Source organism: Chionomys nivalis, chromosome 20 (assembly GCF_950005125.1).
Source record: "Chionomys nivalis chromosome 20, mChiNiv1.1, whole genome shotgun sequence".
NCBI lineage: Eukaryota > Metazoa > Chordata > Mammalia > Rodentia > Cricetidae > Chionomys > Chionomys nivalis.
In genome coordinates this window covers 14,858,572-14,880,694 of record NC_080105.1, presented here as the reverse complement: position 1 = coordinate 14,880,694, position 22,123 = coordinate 14,858,572, and the positions used below count along the sequence as shown (strand labels likewise).

Genomic DNA, 22,123 nt, shown 5'->3' with positions numbered 1-22,123 from the left:
CATAAATCTCCTCTTTGGTTATAATGCTTTATTTTCTCTTCTGATGTTTTAAAATTTAATGACTGCACCTATGGATATTCTTACCTCAAATATATCCTTGTTTTTCTTCTTGAGCTATAGGTTTAAAGCCTAGTACTATGAATTTAATTCTACCACCTTTCTTCTAGCTTAGCATGACACGAGCTGACATCTTCATCTTTTTTGAATTTGCTACCAATGAAGCAATGTTGGATATATTCCTTCAGTTGCTATAACTTACTAGCCATCAGGGAAATGCAAATCAAAAGAACTCTGAGATACCATCTTACACCTGTCAGAATGACTGAGGTCTGTTGACTTTTTTAACCTTTCTGATTATAGAAAGAAATAAAGGAAGTAAAGGAATGGGAAATGTCTGATGTTTAAAAATGAGATGTTTCTAGTGGTTCCCATTTTTGGTCAATTGTTTCTATGAATTTATACATGTTGTGGTAAAGCTCAGACAGTTCTTCATGCCAACAAAAAGAAGGTATTACTGTGATTTCTTCATTTTTAAGTGGGATGGTGTTTATTGAAGATTTTCTGTGTTGTCTAATGGTAGAGTGTTATGAGATGATATGCTAATCTATATTTTTCAGTATGGTTGCACTAATACCTTAAAAAGGACCAATCTGGGGGCAATGTGGCTTTTCTCTTTTCCCAAAGAAGGGAAAATCCTAATTCTATTTCCTTGAACTCTGAGCACAGATATGACCTATGAAATCTTTCATCTTTCCCCCCTTTAGAAAGAATATCCTAACAGGATATTTTGTGGATACTCAGAAGAGATTCTGATGAGATCACTGTCACACTTAGCCATGTGCCATTGGATAAAGCATCTCTTCCTACACCTATGTCATTTCCCTCAACATTCATTTCTGGTGCCTAGAATTACATTTCTTCATAAAGCAGCATATGAATCTATGCCTTAGGCTCTGCTTTCCTATAAACCCAGTGTAAGATGAAGAGAGAAAAAAATTTTCAATTTTATGTCTCCAGACAAAATCTCAAACACATATCAACTTCCACTAGAAAAAGAAGTGAAACTATTTTGAAGAAAAATTGAATCAGCCCTAATATAATCAAATAAAGATATGAGTGATCACTGGGCTAAAATAGAAACAGAAAGAAAAAAAAAAGACTTTTATTATATCTTTTCCATTTCTTGAGAAAGTGATATATGGAGCCTAAAAATTATTAATTTATTAGTTACTGATCGATTGCTGTGAAGAGACACCATAACTAGGGCAGCTCATAAAATAAAGCATTTAATTGGAGATGTGCTTACAGTTTCAAATAGTTAGTTCATGATCATTATGGTGGGAGGCAGGAAGGCATGATGGTAGGTAGAACAAACAGTAGCTGAGAATTTTTTATACTGTCATAGGAAGCAGACACACACAGAGAGAGAGAGAGAGACAGAGAGAGAGACAGAGACAGACAGAGAGACAGAGACAGAGGGATAGAGACAGAGAGATAGAGACTGAGATTGGCCCATTCCAACAAAACCACACCTCCAAAACAAAATACTTTTACTCCTGCTGTAGGAGCTGCGGGCTGCATGGGCTGTGTTGTAGGAGCTGCGGACTGCATTCCTGCCACCCAGGTCCCGGCCACCTGGCTAGCTTATGCCCCGAAATAACAACACACAAACTGTATTCTTTTAAACACTGCCTGGCCCATTATATCTAGCCTCTTCTAGGCTAATTCTCACGTATTAATTTAGCCCATTTCTACTAATCTGCGTAGCACCACTAGGTGCGCTTACCAGGAAAGATTCAGCATGTCTGACCTGGCGGCTGGCTGCATCGTGTCTGGCTCTGAGAGGAGCTGCCCTGCATCTCAGCTCACATCCCTTCTTCCCAGCATTCTGTTCTGTTTACTCCACCCACCTATGTTTTAACCTATGAGGCCAAGCAGTTTCTTTATTAATTAACCAATGACCTTCCTCCATCACACTCCCTGTTCTAAGCATTCAAATATAGAAGCTCATTTGGGCCATTCTCACTTCAAGTCATCATAGTGAGGTTCCTATGGAACTCAGAGGTAGCAGGAGTAAGATGAGATAACTGTTGCTGAAAATGAGAAACTGTGTAGGAGGAACCTAGGCATGAACATCTAGAAACATCATGTGACACCAGCGTGGAGAACAGAATGGAGAAACACAACTTCACATTGGAACTTGTCATGAAAATATCGTTAGACACTCATATCTTTTACACTAATATCTTTTATGGAATGTCATCTCTTTGAGGCAAAAGAAATTCTTCCAAAGAAAAGTCAAATAATGCAAAATTTATCCCTACATACTGACACTTAATAAATTGTTTATTCTTTGTATATGATATTAAAAAACATTCTCGAATGCGTGAGCTGAGAATGATTTGGGGGAGACAGATAAAGCAACATGCAATCTCATAGCTGACTGGGAAAAGAACTCAGATTCTCTGATTCTAAGACATAAGTCTAAGTCATCACGTTATACAGTCCTTGAGATGAGAAAGGCTGTCATTTTCATGCCCTAGAACTGATGCCCTTCTAGATATAGACATCTAGAAAATACTCAACCATGAACATTTATGTAACTAATGAGTAGCTGTAACCATGTGGTGAATACATAAAACAAAGATGTTCTCTTCCTGTTCTTAAACCTGTCCTTATTCATGCAAGAAAGGGGGAGTGAATGCTTTTGGTGAGATAATTTTCTTTAAATAAAAATTCCTCCCTTGAACATTCAGTTATCTGAGAATTTTATGCAATGAGTTTTGACCATATTCACCCCCACCACTTCTTGTAGATCCACCCTAATCCCCGTGAACTTTATGCCTATTTGTTTTCTTAAATTCACATGCCAAGTCCAATTTGTGCTGTCCATGTGTTCACAAAGGTGTAGCCTCCCAGTAGAGAATGGTTCATCTATCCGAGACAAGACTTTTTTAAAAAAATGACTTTCTCTCTCCCAGAAACTATCAATTGAAAATAGTTCCTCAGCTACTGGTGGGACTTCATGTCACCACCCCACTCCATGCTGGGATTGGAGCAACCTTGTGTGTGTACACAGTGCTTGTATGTGATTGTCATATGCAGCTGTCATGTGCCCAAAGAACATTTTTTAATAGTCATCCATGACCTGTGGATGTGATAGTCTCTCTGCTCTTCTTCAATGATCTCCAAGCTTTTCTTCTAAAAGACTGATTCTCTTAAGTGTAAGAATGCATTTTAACCTCCACCATCAGCCACATTCAGAGAGTCTAGTTTGATCACATGCTCCATCAGTTTCAGTCCAACTGGCCTTGATGATCTCCCATTAGATCAGTCCCGCTGTCTCAGTAGGTGGATGTACCCCTCACGGTCCTGACTTCCTTGCTCATGTTCTCCCTTTTTCTGCTCGTCATATGGACTTTGGGAGCTCAGTCCAGTGCTCCAATGTAGGTCTCTGTCTCTATCTCCATCTACCACCAGATGAAGGGTCTATGGTGATATGCAAGATATTCATCAGTGTGGCTATAGGATAAGGCCAGTTCAGGCACCCTCTCCTCTGCTGCCCAAGGAACAAGCTGGGGACATATCCTTGGACACCTGCTAACCCCTCCAGAGTCAAGTCTCTTGCCAACATTAAAATGACTCCCTTAATTAAGATATCTACTTCCTTGCTCCCTTATCCACCCCTCCTCCATCCAGCCATCCCAATGGCGCTGGGTTTTGATTCTCCTGCATGGACGGGCTTTGTGGGAGCCTGGTCTGTTTGGATGCTCACCTTCGTGGACCTTGGGGAAACAGGGAGAACCTTGGACTTCCTATAGGGTAGGGAACCCTGACTGCTCCTTGGACTGGAGAGGGAGGGGTAGAGGAAGTGAGGGGAGGGGAGGGAAGTGGGAGGAGGGAAGGATGTGGAAATTTTCAATAAAAAATAAATTAATTAAAAAATAAAAAGAATGCATTTTAAATATTATTTGCTTTATTGAGCTTCACAATTGTATGTTAAAAAATGAAGGTTTGAAACTACCATACAACCTGGAAGTCTGTTGAATCATAGTTTCCATTTTGCCCTCATTTTGTATATCTGTGTGGTATTTTGGTAATCATTTCAAGTCTTTTCATCATGATACCTTTTGGAATGATCTTTTAGGATTACTTTTTTTAAAAAGTAATCTTTATATATTCTTGGACAATTCCATACATGGATACAATACACTTTGATCAAATCTATTTCAAATTCTCCTTTCTAACATTCCCTAATGCCTGTCACAACACCACCTACTTTTTCCATGTTCATATACTCGCTATTTAATAACACCGGGTCCTAGAGTTGTATGCAGGGATGTTACCTGATGTATTGTTTTAAACTTGAGTAGGTAACCAGAACGGTAATGAGTTCATGTCATGGCCAGAGGACAGCTTTTTGTCCTATTCTTCCCATTCTCTGGTTCATAAATCCATTCTCTGCCTATTCCATGATGCCCTTTTGTGGGGAGAAATGAATGGTTCTTTATTGCTACTGTACTTGTTTAAGGAATCTGCAAGCCATGTCCATAGAGTTTGATGGGCTCTATGTTCACCAGTGACATAATATCACAATGACACCACCTACTGATCCTCCTCATTGTCCGATATTACATTATATTCAATATTGAAATTAGCATATTTACAACTGTCTCTAAGTGCTCAAGTGGAAGCAAGGGTAGGATTTTTCTCACTTGAAATCTAAATGTAAATGGGATCAGTCTTTGCGAGGAAAACATGCTGAAAGCCGAGACAGGCCTTAACCAAGTGCTGCCATCAGCCGTCCAGGTTGTGAGTGCAAAGGACACATTCTGAAGGTGCTTTCTCAGAAAGCTCACCAATGCTAAGAAAACAAAATGGGTTTGCTGACAACATGAAGACTGTATAGACTATCTAGCACAGAAGGGACGGAAAGTGTGAGAACAGCAACTAATGATGCTGAAGCTGCCCAAGGTACCCAGAAGGGCCTACTCACTTCATTGGGGAAGATCTGTGTCCTCGCATTGAAAAATCAGTTTCCAATAGGAGAAGCTCTCCTGTATCGGAAGATGCCCTCTAGGACTGTCATAGAGAAGTTGGTGACTAGTTTCAAACTTTCAAAGGACAAGCAGACTCCTTGCTGAGAGTCATATTAGTTAGTGACTTTAGGTTGAATCCAGCATTAATTTACTATTCACAAAATCCCCAAATCCTTAAGGCTTATACAAAATATGTTCTATTTGTCTTATAACAGTATCAAAGCCTAGATGGGTAAACACCTATTTACAGTATGATTTACTAAATATTTTCAGCCAATTTTATTTTTAACATTGTAATTCTGTTTCTCCCTTCTCTTTCTCCTCTCTGAACCATCCCATATACTCCTTCAAGCTCTCCTTCAAATTTATGGCCACTTTTCTTCATTGTTATTGCCAACCTCTAAAACCCAGTTCTTAGGAGAAAAAAAATATCCCTTTCAAAATCTTACTACTCACAGACAATACCTGTATTCACTCAGCAGGCCTGGCAGAGAGAAACAACAATATAAAGAGTACTTTCATGACCGATATCATGATATCATATCAATGTACAATAAAGGCACAATTTATTTTCAAGACTCATTTGTTAAAAAATATGTCTTGAGCTATAAGCTGACATAGATACTGATTCTATTCACAGATATGCAAAAAAGTAGATTAAAATATTTCTGAAAATTACCTGCTTCTTTAGATACCCTTAAGGACATTTATGATTAGTGAAAAGTCAAAAATCTCAACATAAATTGGAGTTTCTAAAAAGTTTATTTTGTCTACAACGACCAAAACCACATAGCCTTAAACCTACAGGTACCAATCCTACCTCAGCCTCCCAAACTGTTAGGTCTACAAGAATGGAAGACTTGCACAATACATGTGCATCATAAGAGAATAAATTCCACTGTAAAATGTTGAGTGCAGCCTTTTGGGAGGACCTGAGGCTTTGAAACTGGTGGAAGAAATCAGGCAAATGAGATTGGTGGAGGTAGCAAGGGAACTAAAATGAGAAATGGAGCCTCAACATGTGACTGGACTGTACTCATGATAAAATTTTGACTGATGAAGTGTTGCTTCTTCTTTTTTTTATTGAAAAAAAAAATTTCCACCTCCTCCCCGCCTCCCATTTCCCTTCCCCTCCTCCCGCCCCTCCCCCCTCCCCCCACTCCTCTTCTCCTCCCTCTCCAGTCCCAAGAGCAGTCAGGGTTCCCTGGCCTGTGGAAAGTCCAAGGTCCTCCCCCCTCCATCCAGGTCTAGGAAGGTGAACATCCAAACTGTCTAGGCTTCCACAAAGCCAGAACATGAAGTAGGATCAAAACCCTGTGCCATTGTCCTTGCCCTCTCATCAGCTCTCATTGTCCGCCATGTTCAGAGAGTCCGGGTTTATCCCATGCTTTTTCAGTCACAGTCCAGCTGGCCTTGGTGAGCTCCCAATAGATCGGCCCCACTGTATCAGTGGGTGGGTGCACCCCTCGTGGTCCTGACTTCCTTGTTCATGTTCTCCCTCCTTCTGCTCCTCATTAGGACCTTGGGAGCTCAGTCCGGTGCTCCAGTGTGGATCTCTGTCTCTATCTCCATCCATCGCTAGATGAAGGTTCTATGGTGATATGCAAGATATTCATCAGTATGGCTATAGGATAGGGTCATTTCAGGTTCCTTATCCTCAGTTGCCCAAGGAACTAACTGGGGACATTGCCCTGGGCACCTGGTAGCCACTCCAAGTTCAAGTCTCTTGCCAGCCCTTAGGTGGCTCCCTTAACTAAGATATGAGTTTCCCTGCTCCCCTATCTAAACTTCCTTTCTCCCCAATCATCCTGTTTCCCCAAGTTCCCCTCATCCTCTCCTTCACACTTTTCTCTCCCCATCTCCCCTTACCCCCATCCCACCCCACCCCCAAGATTCCAATTTTTTGCCCGGCAATCTTGTCTATTTCCCATAGCCAGGAGGTTAACTATGTTTTTCCTTGGGTTTACCCTCTTGTTTAGCTTCTTTAGGATCACAAATTATAGACTCAGTGGCCCCTATCCATGGCTAGAAACCAATTATGAGTGAGTACATCCGATGATCTTCTTTTTGGGTCTGGGTCACCTCACAATACAAGAGATAGAAGAAAGGCACAGACGAAGTGTTGCTTCTTGAGAATGGGCAAAGACAGGTTTACTGAGATGGAGCTGACACAGGTGAAGATGGTGGGAACTTTGTTGAAGTGACAACAGAGGATTTAGAAAATGCCTGAACTTAGTTGGTAAAGTAATGGTAGAGTTTGAGAGAATTGACTGACTAAATTTTGAAAAGATGCCATTTAATGGGTAAAATAGATTCCAACTTTGGCGAATGCTACAGAGAATCATTTTATAAATGGGAGCATAAATTGATATAGCAAATGTTATTCCTGATGTGTTTTAAGAAACAATCTTAGTCATTCAACTGTCTGCAATCACTTCAGGACATCTTTTTGGAGACCCCTGGACTCCATTAGACTCAAAGCATTGCTTACACTTTTTATGGCTGCAGTATTTCATAATTAAGATATATGCATTGCTATATTGTAAATACTGTTATTCTACATTAGATGGACTATAATATCACATAAATACAGCTCTTACATGCTCTAGAAAAAATGAAAGAGTTCATGTGACCCACTTTTTACTATTTTGTTTAATTTATTGTGGTAATCTGGAAAAATTCTGCATTTCTTTAATTTTTTTTTTTTTTGAGACAGGCTTTGGAGCCTGTCTTGGAACTAGCTCTTGTAGACAAGGCTGGACTCGAACTCACAGAGATCCACCTGCCTCTGTCTCCCAAGTGCTGGGATTAAAGGCACGTGCCACCACCGCCAGGTGATCTAGTTCTTGTAGAGCAGGCTGGCCTTGAATGCACATGGATCCACCCACCTTTACCCCCAAACTGCTGGGATTAAAGGTATGCACCACCACTGTCTGGCTCAAATCTGCATTTCTAAAGTGTGTCTTGAGGAAATCAGCATTAAATTCTGTGAAATTGCTGAAGAGGAAGAAATATATATATATATATATATATATATATATATATATATATATACACATTTTTTTTTAAAGTTTACAAGGAGTCACATTCTCAAGAGTGTGTTAACCTGAACACTTGCTCGAGAGGTCATGGTTTTGTTGTCGGGAATGTGGAGCCTTGGAGGAACAAAGTCTCTTAGGACAAGTCATTTTTACATTTTTCCCAGTAGTTACTCAAGTTCAAGGCATGCTGAATGACTCATATACACCACTTCCTGACAAAGCAATCTGAACACTTTGTAAACAAGAAGGGGAATCAAAGGTGTCAAGAACGAACTACTGTCTTGTCAAACCACATGATTAAGAGGTTCTCTGGGATGTGCTTGAAATGTTAAGATGGTTCAGCAGCTAAGAGAATGTACTACTCTTGCAGAGGACCCACTGTGGTTCCGGTATCCACACTAGGCAGTTTACGTCTAACTCCATCCTCAGAAGGTCTGATACCTTCTTCTGGTCTCTACAGGCACCTGCATTCGTGTGCACATTCCCGCATAAAAACGTATAGTATCACAGTATAACACATTAAATATACAGAGATAAGTAGGTTCTATGGTTTTAGGGTTTTCTATATTTGCTTTGAGTTAAACTGAAGAATTACTAAGGAAAATCAGTCACTTTAAAGAAAGGCCAAGAATTCTATTATAAAAATTAGAAAACTCAGTTAAAGTGACAAATGTGTGTGTCGTTTTGTGCTAAATTGTTCCCCCCAAATCCCTTTTTGACTTTATAATAAGGATTTCAATAGTATTTCATGGCTATTGAACCATTGTTGTTCACTTGTCTTCTTTTTTTAAAAATTATTTATTTTTTAAAAAACTATCTTTTCTCATTTTACACACAAATCCCAGTTCCATCCACCTTCCCTCCTCCCTTTTCTCTATCTCCCACCTACCCCCTGTCCACTCCTCAGAAGGGTAAGGTTTCCCATGGGAAGTTAACAAAGTCTAACACATTGCTTTGAGGCAGGATCAAGTACCTCCCCACTATATCTAGGCTGAGCAAAGCATCTCTCCAAAAAGAACAGGTTCCAAAAAGCCAGTTCAAGCACTAACAATAAATTCTGGTCCCACTGCCAATAGCCCTCAGTCTGCCCCAGCCATACAATGGTCACCCACATTCAGAGGGGCCTAGTTTGGTCCTCTGCTGTCAGCAGAGTCAGCGACCTCCCATTAGCTCAGGTCAACTGTTTCAATGTATATCCCCATCATGGTCCTGTCCCCTTTGCTCAAAGTATTGCTCCTCCCTCTCTTCAACTGGACTTTGGGAGCTCAGCCCAGTGTTTTGCTGTGGATCTCTGCATTTGCTCCATCAGTTGTTGGATGAAAGTTCTATGATGACAATTAAGGTAGTCATCAACCTGATTGCAGGGCAAGGCCAGTTCAGGTACCCTCTCCACGATTGCTTAGGGTCCTAACTGGGGTCATCCTTGTGGACTCCTGGGAATTTCCTGTCTTTAACTTTGAAGTAGAAACTATTGTTTTACATGTATAAATAAATCAACAGTTTCAAATTTTTTTGACTGTGTCTTAAAATATATCACATGAATCATTAGTTCATTTTTTCCAATATAGTTTTCAACATTTTTGATAGAGATGATAGGCAAACACACACACACACACAAACACACTATAATTCCTCTTTTTATTACCATGAAAAACGACTTGCCTGAAACCCACAATTGTTCATGTTCTGTTTTAGCTCAAGAACAGAAAGAAGCGACTGAGTGTGGATGCTCATGTGCCTTGGCAGATGTTGATGGGTAGAAGGGTTATGTCCCTGCCTTTCACCTTCTCTGAGGAAGGGACACGATGCTGCTATGTACACGAAGGTGCCTGGCTTGCAAGCACCTTGGGACCCTCCTGTCTCTGCCACATGCACCTTTGGCCCTATGGCCATAGGAGCTCTGGATTTAGAGAAACTGTCCTCAGGGTCTACTCTACATGGGGAAAGGGGTCCAGATTCTAGCTCTCATGCTCAGAAAATTCTTCCCTCTCTTAGTCAACTTACTAGCCCCCAAATCACATTTTGGTGATGCTGGAGTCAAATTTAGGGTCCATGCTTTGTTTGGAAAATGCCCTAATATTGAGACATATCCTCAGTTTCAAGAAACACTTTGTGAGGAGCACTTTTTTTCTTTATTTTATTCTTTTTTAATTAAAATTTCTGCCTCCTCCCCATTTTCCATTTCCCTCCCCCTCCTTCCACACATTGCCCCCTCCCCCCCTCCCCTCACCCTCTCCTCACTCCTCTCCCCCTCCCCCCACTCCATTCCCCCTCCCTCTAGGTACTGAAGAGCAGTCCAAATTCCCTGCCCTGCGGGAAGTCCAAGGTCCTCCCACTTCTATCTAGGTCCAGGAAAGTGAGCATCCAAACAGGCTAGGCTCCCACAAAGCCAGTTCATGTATTAGGATCGAAACCTAGTGCCATTGTCCTTGGCTTCTCATCAGCCTTCATTGTACGCCATGTTCAGAGAGTCCGGTTTCATCCCGTGCTTATTCAGTCCCAGTCCAGCTGGCCTTGGTGAGCTCCCAATAGATCAGTTCCACTGTCACAGTGGGTGGGTGCACCCCTCGTGGTCCTGACTTCCTTGCTCATGTTTTCCCTCCTTCTGCTTGAGGAGCACTTTTTAAAAAGAAATAATTTAGTATAATAGAAATTAATATTATTCTTTTTTGATAAATAAAATGAAGAATTATTTAAATTCTTTTGTTTGAGATATTACCATGTTCTTTCTCTCCCAGAGCAAATCATGAAATAAAAATATATTTCTAATTGTTGGGTCTAGTCAAATTGACTTCCTGGTTTTGGAAATGCATGTAAAAATAAATATAAAATTCAAGAAATAAGAATTAAGAGAGAGAGAGATGAGGTGCAACACAAGACAGCAAAAGATCGAAGGAGAGAGGCAGTAGCTGTACCACTTCATGATCTAAGACTAACCCATTTGTTTCCCAAGAGAACAGGTTTCTGTTTTCAGTAAAGAATGTTTTTATAACTGGACTTTGGATGAAATTGGCAGTTTTTTAAAAAAGAATGAAGACTGATAGAGTAATGAAGTCATGCTGCCAGATCATGTGATTTATTAAAAGAATTGAGAACAAAATAAAATAAAAATAAATGGTGGAACATAGCAGATCTATAAGAAGCCTGCTCAGGACATGTGGGAGTTGTCTGTATCGGAGGGAGGTGCTTGGATTTTGAAATCTGAAGAGGCACAGGAGAGGCTGGGAGGTAGGAGTGTGGAGGTGGATTTACTGATATGCAGAGTTAGGAGGGTTGGCATGATATAGAAGAAGGCTCCAACCGAGGATGCATTGCCAGGAATATATCAGATATTCAGTTGTTAGAACGTCATAGAAAAATTATTGCATTTAAATTTTAGAGCCATGGTTTGAAATGTGTTTTAAATAAGGTGTATCAATCACCTGGACTGCATATAATCAATCCTCACTATTCTTAGATCCTGTGTTTGTAATTTCAAGTACTTGCTAAAATTTATTTGTAACCTCAAAAATCAATACTTGGTTGACACTTCAGTGCTCATCTGTGAATATTCACAAGGTTGCAAAATACTTGAGTTGCTCCTGACACATTCATCATTGAGGTCAAGCCGACACACTTATGCCTGGTGACCAAAGATATATTCTGTGGCTCATTTAGTGCCATCCTAGTCAGTTTTGTGCTTTGGGTTGGTGACTCCATGGTTTAAGATGACTAAGTATAGCTTTATAGTATTATCAAATGTTTATAAGCACAGCAAAGTTGTGGTGTATGCTGTCTAGTTTTATGTCAATTTTACCCAAACAGTAATCATTTTGGGCAAACATGTGGTAATTTTTTTGATGCATGTCTGATGGATGTCCAGCTCACTGTGGGTAGTAGCATCCCTGGGCTGGTGCTCCTGGGTGCTATAAAGTGGCCCACTGAGCAAGTCTGAAGAACAGGTCTGTAAGCAGCACTTTTCCAAGGTTTGAACTCCTGCCCTAATTTGCTCAGCAATAGAGTATGACCTGAGAGCTATAAGCTAAAATAAAGCCTTTCTTCCCCAAGTTGTATATGGTGATAGTGTTTATCACAGCAATAGAAACCCTAACTAAACAGTGACCTCAATAAAATGATGGTCTACATTTGATCTGTGCATAGGGCTGTTGACTCTAAAGTCAATGTTAACGAGTCATCAATTTATATTGACATATCTTAGGTATATTTCAACAGAAAGATACAAAAGAATCACGTTCTGTATTGATTGGTTGATGGCAGAACTGTGGCATTATGCTCCTGGGAACCTAACCAGCATTTCAGTATTTGTTAACTTGGGGTTTGCAAGTGTTATATTTAAAATAAACTACTATGGATAGCGAAAGCTGACTGAGATAAAAAATATTGTCCAAATGTAAATGGATTATTAAAATAGAATGTTGATAGTATTTTTTATATTTTATATAAAATAATTTATATTTGCTTCTGCAATGATAAAGCTTTTAGAAATTAAATACTCTGAATAAATAAATTGCACACATTTAATCAGGTAATTGTGCTGTGTAAAATTTCCTGGGAAAATATGAGATACACAAATCTACTCACCCCAGATAGTGAGCCTACAACAGACCAAAGTAATGTCTGCATCAAAGTCCAAGATAGTGGATTAAAATGAGGTTACTTGGGATGTTGCTTTTGTCACTAAAATTGAACACACAGTTAACAGTTATATGAATATAAGATTGTGCTAATAGTTTTTTTATCAATCATACAATGATAGCTTATACTATTTTACTATATTATAAAGCACATCGTAGTTCTAATATGTCATTCAATCTAAGGATTTTAATTAAATAAGCTAAGTATAGCTTTCATGGCACAGTGGAATAACCACATGGTAAACTCAGTGTTGTCACCATCTCTATATAAATTGGTAGCTAGATATATATAGGCCAAGACGAGTTTGTGGATCAGAAATAGTACTTCTAACCTTCAGGGTGTGAGGCAGATATTTGTATTGCTGATTATTGGTGTCATTCATTATCTTAATATTTCTGAGTCTGATCTGTTTTATACTGTTCTTTTTAATTTTATAGTCATTTTACAATGGATCCTTGACTTCATCAATTCTGTTGTCATTATGGGTATTATATGACCTTATAATCACACAGATATCAGCTGGAGTACTCAGAACAATATTTAATCATTATGACAAAGTGTGTTTTTATAGCAATGGACATAAATGTAGAATGATAGCTTTTTTATATTAACCTTCAAAATTAGCAATCATTTTTACTCAACATTCAAGTGAAGACTGTGATTAGGACCAAAAAATGATGAATCAAAATGATGTTGCTTGATTAAAATTAGGTTTTCCTTAAATTAGTGCTGACTTTGTTCTTTGTGAGCTAATCAAACTCACTATGTGAGTGGTTGCTCTCTTTGGTTAAGACCAGATATTATGCAAATGCAACAATATTGTGGATTATTTTAAAAATTTCTTGCTGGTCTCTCATACCACTAAGCATTTAATATTCTCTTTACTGGAATTGATTTATATTGCTTCTCGGCCTTTTGGCTAAGATCAAGTGGAATTGATTTGTGACATTTATTGATGATATGACAAGGGATATCATGTAAGCTGTCAATAATCAGTCATAAGGTTCTGAAAACAGAGTTAGTAATAGATTTAAGAACTTAATCTCCTGTGAAAATACATTACTACCATTTGGCATTGACTCTGACCTATAATATTAGAGTTCCAGAGAAAATTCTAATATTATAGAAGGAACACATTCTTTATAGTTTAATGATGATTATTTATGTATGATTTTGGTTTAGAAAGTGCATCCTGTTCTAAATGAACTTCTATTCTTAGCTCTTCTCGTTCCATTTCATATCAATTTGTCTATACCCATTTACCATTTAGTTGTATTCTCCCTGTTAGGAATGTGTGCGTGTCAAACACTTCAAAGTGCTCCTTTCCCCCACCACATATCTGCCTAATTAAAAAGATGAGTTTTGGTGTGTGTATGTCACATGCACATGTATGTGCACACACATTCACTTGTGAAGTACATGTCGAGACCAGAGATTAGAATCATACCTATTTTTAATGTGTGGTGTTAGCAGATTTTTTACGAAGAAATGCTCTCAGGTGTAGGATTACTCTAATGTTCCAGGAATCATGAAATTTTAACACTAAAAGTATTTTAATGAATTATTCATCATTTACTCACAATTCAATATAATGGACATCAAAAACAGATTTAATTTAAACATATTTTACCAAAATATGCAGTAGTGACATATACCATTTACTGCTTTATAGCAATTTAGTAATTCAAAGAACTCAGGAGTACTTTAGGGGGTGGTTCTGGCTAAGCACATTGAGTGCAAATGCCCTCAGGCATGGTGTATATTTATGAAGTAAACTGCGGTTAGGTTCCCCTTTTCTGAAGGATCATCTTATCTCTGGCTATTAGCCTCTAGCTTCTGTATCTTACTTTAATGATGGTTATGACTTGACATTAACTCTCCCCAGGATGGGGAGTCTAGAGCAGGAACATACAAGGAAGCTACAAAAGTGTTGTCTTCTGTAACTAGTTGCAGAAACTGCAACCAACATCTCCACCTTATCCTGAAACATTACATATAGTCCCATTACATATAGTTACCATTCAAGGGAAAGGCAATCAGCCTTACATCTTGAAGGGAGAATTATCAACACTACTGTCTCTGAGTAAGGGCTGCTGCATTGGTTTGAAGGAGGGTTCTCCCCTCCAAAACTCTTCTTGAAAATCCTCAATAAAAAGGTTAGGAGGCATTGTGTTTGCAAGAGGACACAACCTTTCTCATGAATGAGACTGAGAAGTTAATTCATGTGAAAAAAAAAAAAAAAACCACTATAAGATTTTGGAATTAAGTGCATTCCTTATACCTCTTCATTCTTGTGAGAGACTGTGTTGCAGAAGAATGAACTGATTATCACACTACTTTTAAGGGGTATATTAGACCCTCTTCTTAATTACAAAGCTAATTCTTCATCATCTTTTTTAACTTCACATTTCCCCAGTGATTAAGATGCCCTCCCCTTAACAAATCCCTTAAATTTGAGGTTTTCTCTTTCCTGAATCTACTTCTTTCCCTGACATACTCACCACATTTCTTTACATACCAATCATCGTGGGACTATGATGTTGTATTCTCCCATCTTTATTTTATCTCTCCTCTCTCTTCTCATTGTTAAAATTGTCATTTAGTCTACTAACCCCAGAAACAATTGTTTTCCCTTGACAAAAAAATAAATTTTTACCCACTGTTCACACTAAAATTTTTCAGGAAATCCCCATCAATAGGACTATAAAATAAAATTATATCCAGTCAATTTAATATTGCTAAGTGCCGTAATTATCTCCAATGTTTATATTTTGATCCTTAAAAATGTAAAAAATGAAATATGCATTCTGAACTCACTCCTAACAGAAATAATCACACAGAAATTTACATTAATTAAAAGCTGTTTCTCCTATAACTCAGACTTATTACTAACTAGCTCTTACATGTAAATTCACCCATTTCTATTAAGCTATGTATCGCCACATGGCTGTTCCTTTTACAGGTCTGCTGGCATGTTGTTTTTTAGGCAGTTGTTCATGTCTTCCTCGACTCTGACCCTTATCATCCAAGTCCTCAGTTTGTTCTGCCTAACCCTATCCTGCCTGGCTATTATTCGTCAAACAACTTTTATTATTAGCCAATGGGAACAATGTATATTTACAATATACAGAGGCATCTCATAGCATTTCCCCTTTCTGCCTAATAAAAGGGAAAGTTTTAACTTTAATATAGTAAAATTACATATAATAAAACAGTTACCAGGTAAGAATTACAGTTACAATATCTAGTCTATTATATTTGAAAAAATTAGAGAAAATACATAATTATCTATTCTATCTTGGTGAATTAAAAGTTTTATATCTAATTTATCCTTTATATAATTAAGAAAAACTATAACTTACCTCACTCAGGATAAAAAGAGGAACATGGGATGTACTCACTCATATTTGGTTTCTAGCCATAAATAAAGGACATTGAGCCTATATATAATTCGTGATCCTAGAGAAGCTACATAAGGTGAACCCAAAGGAAAACATATAGGCATCCTTCTGAATATTAACCTTCATCAGGTGATGAAAGGAGACAGAGACAGAGACCCACATTGAAACACCGGACTGAAATCTCAAGGTCCAAATCAGGATCAGAAGGAGAGAGAGCACGAGCAAGGAACTCAGGACCGCGAGGGGTGCACCCACACACTGAGACAATGGGGATGTTCTATCGGGGACTCACCATGGCCAGCTGGACTGGGTCTGAAAAAGCATGGGATAAAACCGGACTCGCTGAACATAGCAGACATTGAAGACTACTGAGAACTCAAGAACAATGGCAATGCGTTTTTGTTTTTGTTTTTTTTTTTTTGTTTTTTTTTTGGTTTTTCGAGACAGGGTTTCTCTGTGGTTTTGGAGCCTGTCCTGGAACTAGCTCTTGTAGACCAGGCTGGTCTCGAACTCACAGAGATCCGCCTGCCTCTGCCTCCCGAGTGCTGGGATTAAAGATGTGCGCCACCACCACCCGGCTGGCAATGCGTTTTTGATCCTGCTGCACGTACTGGCTTTGTGGGAGCCTAGGCAGTTTGGATGCTCACCTTACTAGACCTGGATGGACGTGGGTGGTCCTTGGACTTCACACAGGGCAAAGAACCCTGATTGCTCTTAGGACTGACGAGGGAGGGGGACTTGATTGGGGTAGGGGGAGGGAAATGGGAGGCGGTGGCAGGGAGGAGGCAGAAATATTTAATAAAGAAATAAATAAATAAATTTTAAAAAAGAAAAACTATAGCTATAATTATTTGGTTTTCACTCCATCAAAGACCAGAGAAGGAAATATTACCTGAATAAGTAGGAAGTGCAAGCAAGTGACTTCCAAAAATGTAAGGGATGACAGAAACAGCTGGCTGGTGGATAGTCAGTCAAGGTTACTATGTAATACTGGGGCTTCATCTTTGGCCTACAGGCCTAGCATATCTGACTGACTGTTTTGTGAAGCAAGGAATTTTGCAGGACAGTCACAGCCTGTCTTGGCAAAGTGCAGCAACTGCCTTTCTTGTGTGCTGCTGGTTCAGTTTAGACAGTAACTGTCAGGAATTGTGGCAAAGGCAGTTTCTTTGCCCATATGACTAGCTTTTGCCATAAACAGAACAAGCTTCAGAGTTTCTTCATTGCCTATCATCTTTTTTAGACTATGTTGGTGCTGCCAGGAGCAGAGTTGTCTCATTGTCATGAAGAGTCTAAGTTATTAAAACTTTTTAAGTAGTCATATACTGTAGGTTTTGGAAATGTTTGAAGAATAACTGTCTGAAATATATCTTTGTATATCTAGAAAACCTATCATGACTATAAGTTTGGCTATTATAGATGACTATTAATCTGCATTTCTAATTATACATTACATTCTTAAATGAGCTGTGTAAAAATAATGACAGTCTGTCAGCTTTTTTGTTTTTGTTTTCCTGACATTCAGGGCATGAAACGCATAAAACTTAGTTTGGTTTATATTTCTCACTTGTTTTATGGATGTATTTATGTCAATGCACTTGTTATTTAATCATCTGACTTTCTGGTGCATTTTAAATGTGTAAGTCCTAAAATTTTGCCAGTAACAGTTACTCTTTTTACCATATATCATAATCTATCTCTTTGTCTATTTTCTATCTATCTATCTATCTATCTATCTATCTATCTATCTATCTATCTATCGTCTACCTGTCTATCCATAACTATCTATCATTTCCTACTACATACCTACCTATCTATCCACCAATCTCAGCTGATTGTCTGTCTATTGGTCTGGATAATATGAATCTAGCACTCTATCACCTAGTACCATCCATCCCCTCTATCTGTTTCTGTGATAGCTTCTTGTTTCTTCCTTCCCTACTCTGTCTGGCTCAGAATGAAACAGTATAGCTTTAAATAAAGATTTACTCTCATTTTTTTGTATTTTCAAACTTCGTGATTATTTCAACTCATCAACACTCATTATGAGAGATCGCCATTCACATCTTATTTATTTTTTATACGTTAGCTATCACATAGTTCAAATATTGCCTTAAGAGTGTAACAATAACCATCATTATTCCTCATTAGTAAAACTATCAGCAAAATCCACAACCTTCTCAAGTTTATTGTATTAGATATTTGTTGCGTACGAGTTCTTAGCCCCTCCTATTTCCTTCCTTCTTATTATTTTCCTCTCTCTCTATCTCTCTCTCTCTGTTCTTAGTATTTGGAACACTGTAGAATAGCTTTTAAAAAATGGTACAAAGCCTAACAAAGTCTTAGGGACTATATCTTATATGCATATGCACTGATATCCTTTTATGTATGCATGGGAGGCTCTTTTTCCTTTTACAGAGTTAGTTTCATTTGGCCCTCTATGCTCTCCTTCCTAGTATACATGAAACACATTTCACACACATGAACCACCTTATTTGATGATTCCTTAAAATGATTTATTTTATTGATGTATATGTATGTGTGTTTATGTGCACCATGTATGTGCAGGTGTGTAATTGATAGGGCACTGGATTCCTTGAATTACAAGTGGTTGTGTACTCTTATATATAGATGCTTGGAACTGAACCCAGGTCCTCTCAAAGAGCATTAAGTGCTCTTAACTTCTGAACCATCTCTCTAGTTCTTGGTGATAACTTTTGAGTTACTCCTCATAAATGAATCTCATACAGACAAAGTATAAAAGCAGAATAAAATAAACAGGAAGGCAGAAGGAGATAAAAAATACATATTGACTTAAAATCTAAAGTGCTAAAAATACCAACTGTTGTTCTAAAGAAAATAAAGGTGCTGACAGATGATATTCAAACATACATTTATAAAACACAGTGACAGTAAATACTCTTTCTTTATCCCTCCAGGGAGAATGTATTAACAAACCACATTTAGCTAATGCATTACATTAACTCAAAACATACCTACATAAAGCTCCAAATCTTCTAGCTTTTTAAGCAATAGTCAGATGTGAACTTTGTGGAAAATACCTACCATAACCTTTCTATCATCTTTCACCATCAGCTCTAACCTGATTTTTTTTTTAAACCTGAACTTCTCTAGGCACTGACAGATACCCATGGAATTTAAAAAGTGTGTCTTGGAGTAGTCAAACCAAAATGGCCAGTGATTTGTTTAGAAATCAACATGTGCGCCGGGCGATGGTGGCGCACGCCTTTAATCCCAACACTTGGGAGGCAGAGGCAGGCGGATCTCTGTGAGTTCGAGACCAGCCTGGCCTACAGAGATAGTTCCAGGACAGGCTCCAAAGCCACAGAGAAACCCTGTCTCAAAAAACCACAAAAAAAAAAAAAAAAAGAAATCAACATGTGCTATATTCTGACCAATGACATTTAGCCTGAATCATGTGGTTGGCATATATATATATATATATATATATATATATATATATCACCACATTATTACTATCCTTGTATTTCCATATGAAAAATGAAGCCACTTTTTAATTATGTTTTTTTAAAACCTAATGTGTATAGGTTCATTGTCTACATGTATGTCTGTACAGCACATGTATGCAGTGCTCATAGAGGCTAGAAGACAATGTCTGATTCTCTGAAATTGAAGTGACAGATGGTTGTGAGCCATTATGTAGGTATTGAGAATCCAACCTGTGGTCCTCTGGAAGACCAGGCAGTGCTCTAGCTACCTACTCCTGTAAATTTAGCAGTATAAAGAATCAGCTTATTCTCATGTGTTCTACAGAGCTGTTGGCAGTGGATGTGGGACCCTTACTACCAAGAACTATATAGTTGTCAATGAGTATTCAGAATGTCTGTAGTGACTCTTGCTTATCAAAATCCAGTGCAAGAAATCCATTAACATGTACTGGTATATCTTAAATTATGAAACATTCGTTCCATTTCTTTAATATTTATTTTATTTTTAAGTGTGTGTGTGTGTGTGTGTGTGTGTGTTGGAGTATATAAAAATAAATGTGGGTGTCCATGAAAGGTAGGGCTATTGGATTTACTATATGTGCAGGTAAAATTTGTTGTGAGTCATATGAATTGGTCCCTTGGCATTGAACTTGGGTCCTCTCAAACAGCAGTACATTTTCCTTAAAAAATACTCATTTTTAAAGAATAAAATCAACTTTGACTGTTTAGTCTATTTTCCCTTACTCTAATCAGAGAGAATTGTTTTGTAAAAAATAATCACTTTACTCAATATTAAAATTTTCAAAATGGAGTATATTTTCTTTAAGAAATTAAAAAACTAAGAAGAAAAGGCCACATAACAAAAATGGTTCATCAGAATAGGTCACCAGAAAAAAATCCTGTAATGAGCTTGTCTTCAATACCATGAATTCTAGTCTGAGCTTTCATTACTTGCTTGGGTGTCACTCACCGCTGCTCTGACTTGTTCTTCATTCTTTTCCACATTGCCCAAGGGAGTAGGTCAGCCTTTAAAATTCCATTACCAGGACCCAATCTAGGATCCACTGATTTCTTCTTAAAAGGCACTAGCCTGTCAGGTAACCAGACAATTTCATTCCCACAAATACTCCAGTCATATAGAAACTCAGCAGGAGCAAAGTCAATGAAGAGAAGTAACCTATTGAGTTTTTGAATGTTTGGTGTATTGGATCAGTCCAGGATTATAAAACCTAATCTTCCATTTATTAACAGGAAGGTAGATGCAAGTCTTTTCATAATATTCTTCCCATTGACTCTGTAAGTTAATAAAACTACTGGTTTCTGGTGCGCATGCTCATTAGTCATTGAGCCAACACATGGAATTTCTAACAATAACATAAAAAAATATTCCTTGGTAATAAGGAATTAAGACACTACCACCAGGTCATACATCATCATGGCTGATGCCATGTACACCCAGGGTGGCTTCTTAAAGTTCAGGTTGAGGCATTTGAACAATAATAAAGGGACAGAGTCCATATTGGCAGTAGCAGGGCCAGTGCTCTGGCCTGCAGCCTCCTGCACCAACAAGAAACACACTGAAAAAAATATGTTTTAAAGGCATAAAATGTCCTTCATATGCATTATTCAGTGTTTGTTGACATTTTATTTTGTTAAATAAATTTACATTTTATTTCTAATATTGGACTGTGGACTATTAATACATAATATTAAAAGTTTTTAGTGCTTATAAGAAAATCCGAGTTCTTTAAAGTTAAAAATAGATTGCATAAAAATGAATTGTGTATTAATAAGTTATTAATTATTATGGATTTATTTTATTATTTATTAAAATCAGTAGTAGAGTAGGAACAGATAAGATGTTAAACCTGATTTGAATTACATGTGAGAAATGTATATTCAAACAATCCATTTGGAAAGGTGTGAACAAAACATTGAGATGCAATTACCGAGTTAGCTACCTTTAAGTTTGCAATTGCCTTAGGGAGCAGTAACACTACTTTTGGCAATATCTCTTCTTAACAGAATTCTGTTAAGTAATTTAAACCCCAGTATCTGGGTCTAGGACTCTGAAGTCAATCACAATTATATTCTCTTAGGGATGCATGTAGCTCTTGACTAAGCTCATTAAATATGATCTGGGATACCATTTACAAACATACACTGGTCTGGAGAGTTGGGTATGTGGATAAAGTGCTTGCTATAAAACTTGAGGATCTGACTTCAGATATCCAAAACGCATGTATAAATCTGAGTGCAGGTGATGAGCACCTGCAACCCTGGTCCTGGAGAGATGGAGACAGGCAGGGAGCTGGATGTCACTGACTAGCTAGTCTGGTCAAAACAATGAGCTGAAGTTAATTAACAGATTCGGCCTCAAAGAATAAGACAGTGATTGAGGGAAACACCTGATGATGACATCTAACCCTTATAAGTACACACACTTGTACATGTATAGCCACACACACGTACATGTATGCACACAAATGTGTATTTATACATATATGTATACACATAGAGACATATGTCCGTAATATTTT

At 38.0% G+C, this 22,123-nt stretch overlaps 1 protein-coding gene and 1 pseudogene across 2 annotated transcripts in view; one reads left to right on the top strand and one right to left on the bottom strand.

The window, feature by feature from the left end:
* Window positions 1–22,123, top strand: part of Marchf1 (membrane associated ring-CH-type finger 1) — an 824,174-nt gene that overhangs the window by 139,892 nt on the left and 662,159 nt on the right. The gene's annotated exons all lie outside the window — the stretch shown is intronic.
* LOC130862582 (oligosaccharyltransferase complex subunit OSTC-like) lies at window positions 20,669–21,101 on the bottom strand (annotated as a pseudogene).